Source organism: Dipodomys spectabilis, unplaced genomic scaffold, assembly GCF_019054845.1.
Source record: "Dipodomys spectabilis isolate Male_0828 unplaced genomic scaffold, ASM1905484v1 ptg000366l, whole genome shotgun sequence".
NCBI classification, from domain to species: Eukaryota; Metazoa; Chordata; class Mammalia; order Rodentia; family Heteromyidae; genus Dipodomys; species Dipodomys spectabilis.
In genome coordinates this window covers 725,084-728,953 of record NW_024871043.1, presented here as the reverse complement: position 1 = coordinate 728,953, position 3,870 = coordinate 725,084, and positions in this window count along the sequence as shown.

The following is a 3,870-nucleotide window of genomic DNA, read 5'->3' as shown; positions in this document are numbered from 1 at the left end:
GCCTGGCTTGTGAACTGGAGCCCCCATCCCGCTCGGTTAAGAAGGTCAAGAGCACCAAGCCCAGGAGAGGGCTTTTCAAGGGCTGGACGAAGTAAGTGCCTGTGGCCTGGTGGGAAGAGGAGGCTTCTGGGCTGTGGGGTTGGGAGCCCGCAGGCTGCGTTGGCTTTCCTAGTCCATCTCCCATTAGCCCTGTGCCAGGTCTCTGGGCCTCAGTTACCCATTTGATACGGGGTCAGTCAAAAGCAAGATCTAAGCCTCAAACACAGAATGCATTCAGGATGGGGCCATGACCTGTGTTTGGGGGACCCCCTAAAGCAAGCCAGCCTGTCCATCCAGCCTTCAGGTTTCCAACCCAGGGTCCAGAGTCGGCAGCAACCAGCCTATGCAGGAGAAAACTTGTGCAATGAAGACTTGTGTATAGGTCAAGGATTCTAGAATTTTTTTTTTTTTTTTACAAGATGGTGATATAAAAATGTTGATCAGCACAAGTTCTTGGATACTGTTTTGGGGTAAATAGGTAATATTCGACTTAAATTTCACAATTATAACACGGGCTTTGTAATTTTCTTTTTTTTTTTTTTTTTTGGGTCCGGTTGTGAGGCCTGAACTCTGGGCCTGGGCGCTGTCCCTCAGCTCTTCAGCTCAAGACTAGCGCTCTGCCTCTTGAGCCACAGCATCACTTCCAGCTTTTTTCTTTTTGCTTATGTGGTGCTGAGGAATCGAACCCAGGGCCTCAGGCATGCAAGGCAAGCGCTCTACCACTGAGCCACCTTCCCAGCCCCAAGGGCTTTGTAATTTTCTAACTCTCTTCGTGATAATAAACCAGGAGGTACTAGAAATTCTCTCCCCTCACCAGACCTGGAGTTTACAACCACAGTCAGGCCACAAAATGGGTATTAGAAATCCCACAACCCGTGGAAGCATGGCCGATACTGCTGGGGATTGTGCGTGTCACACCAGCTTGAGATGTGTTATTGGTAGGAAACCCCATCTCCTCCAGGGAGAAGGGACTGTTGAGCATGGACATGTCAGGGTCTGACTGCTAAGGTGGAGTTCCGGGCTTGTGGGGGGGGGGGGAGGGCTGGCCTGAGGGTATAGATTTCTGGTGACTATGATACTAAAGGAACTCAAGGAAATGATAGGGGAAAGAGAAAATAAAACCAGTGAAGCCATACATCCTCAAAATGACACTACTGACAAATGCAATCTGTGAACAAAAACGCCTAAGAAAAAATTGAAAACGAAGACTTATCCATCCACTGAAATTTTCCTTAGCAGAACTCCTTAGAAATGATGAGATTAAAGATGTCAGTAACTGATCTGAAAAAAAAAAATTCACCAGAGTGTTTCCAATATCCATTTGACCAAGGGGGAGCTGCAAATTCTTGGAAAGTCAAATTACTGAAACAGAACTTTAAAAAAAAAAAAAAGGAAGTGGAAGAACTCTAACTGGCTTTAGAGAAACTGTGAAGTAAAAACAAAACAAAACACAAAAACACCTTATGCACACACAGACCAAAGATGGACACTCTTAGGGGAGAAACACAAAGGCACAATGCCTTTGTCTCTCTGATCATATAACATCCAACTGCAGGAAATGGGAACAAGAATGTTTATTTTATTTTGTCTTATCTTTGGAGGGGTCTAAAGGGCAAAGAAATGGAGGGACAAAGGGTGAACAAGTTCAGCAGTGGTACTAAAAAGAACTATACAACTTATGGTGGGTAGGGATGGAAGGGAAAAACTGGAAGAGAGCGAGGGAAGGGGTGACATTGTCCAAAAAGATGTACTCATTCCCTGACTTATGAAATGGTAAGCCCTCTGTACATCACTGTTATAATAATAAAAATAATTTGAAATACCTTATGGGACCCTGTGAGAAGAAAGGAGACAATTGTATTCAATATCACTCAAAATGTCTGATGAGCGCAGAGTCTCAGATCCAGAAAATTCATGGGAAGAATAAAAGCCCACAAGTATATGCTGAGACACCCAATATGAGAGAGACAGAACAATAAGGTAAATCTGACATTGGGAAACGAGCTTTTTAAATTTTTTTTTTCACTTTCCTCTGAATGTCAACTTCTTCTGCTTTGGAAAAATCAACAAGCAACTTCCTTGTATACACTTCCTTGTATAAATTTCCCAAAGAATGTATTTGAAAGGGGTATCTCAGGGCTGGTGGACAGATTTTTTTTTTTTTTCAGGAGCAGCCTTTGTTACTAAAAGTCAACCAGAAGGGTCACAGTACAAACGACGGCTTTTACGCATTCCATTGGTCACTAATGATCAGAGGCCAGGGTTGAAGGGCTGAAAAATCTGTCACCAATCTGAAGGTGTCTCACCTTTGATTTCCTGAATAGTTCTAATCCTGGCTATTGGTACTAAATAAGGAAAATTATATTTACAAAGAGAACAACATCTTTCCGATATAATCACATACTATCCAATTCCTACCACTAAAGGACGCAAGCCAGGAACTGGTATTAACATCCCAAGTTGGTGGTAAGACAGTCCTGGGGCTTGAGCTCAGGGCCCAGGCATGGTCACTCAGCTTTGTCTCTCAAGGCTGGCACTCTACCACTTGAGCCACACCTCTGCTTCCAACTTTTGGGTGGTTAATTGGAGATAAGAGTCTCATGGACTTTCCTTCCTCGACTTGGATTTGGACTGTGAGCCTCAGATCTCAGCCTTCTGAATAGCTAAGATTACAGGCATGAGCCACCCAGTGCCTGGTTAATTCCATCACTCTTATCATTAAGCATTTTATGGTAAATAATAGAAAAACATTCTATCACAGCCAGAGATGGCAAGAAAACAGCATTTATGGCTGTGAGTTCAAAGAAAATAGAAAAAGCAAAAAACGTAAAAACAACTGTGCACTGGAGTGGAGTGGGAGTAGGAAGAGCCTATTTGTGGGTGCAGCTGGTTCTGTGAGTGTTCCCCTTCAGGATTTGAGGTGTCTGAGAGTACATACAGGTGTGTACCCCAGAATGATGCGCATATGGAAGGGACTCTCTTAGGATGATCTCCTAGAGTTGGGATGGAAAGAGAGAGTTTGCTTTTCCCCTCCATCCTCCTCATAGGAAGAGATCTTCCTGTTCTTGCTCTTCTTAGCCATTGGTCTCCCTGGCCAGGCCTGTGTATTGATGGTCCATTCACAGGAGCCTGGGTAGATGGGGAGGGCTCTGGGTTCCTGTGGTGGGGTAGGGGGTGGAGGTTCTGGAGTAGAAGTCCTGAGCTGCTGAAGAATGAGTGGAATTGCTTGAACAGAAAGATGGACAGAGCTCCTGGGGCCCTGGGGAGAAAGAGGTGTCTGGGTGTCTGAGGAGGAAAGAGTGGGATTCGGTTTCCACTTAGTTCTCTGCATGGGCCTAGAGGAGACTGGCAGGACTCCTGGGTCCACAGAGGCTGGGGCCTGGATGCAACCGTGATGGCTTGCGGCTGGAAGACAGCAGCCACTGCTGGCACTGCTGGAGCAGAGGCATTATGAAGAGACAAAAAGGCAGAGGGCCATTGAAGGTGACGGTAGGGACGCTCTGGTATCCACATGTTACCAGCTCAGAGCTGACATCCCTGAGCATTGCCTGCATCCTCGGCCTGCTGTAGGCTGTACGCAGAGACAGGCAGAGGCAGATGGTAGAGTCATACAGATAGTCCATCAGCCACTCTGGCTCTTAGATCTTTAGCGGATACTTGGGGCTCCCTCATTAGTGGATACTTGGGGCTTCTCGAACCTGCCCAGACCCTGGAACCAAGGGGAGAGTCTGGCCTGGGCATAGCTCAGATTGAAGTTTGGGATTATTATTACAGAGGGAAGGCACTTTGTCAAGATGAATTCAGAGATGAACATACAATACAGGGCTGCTC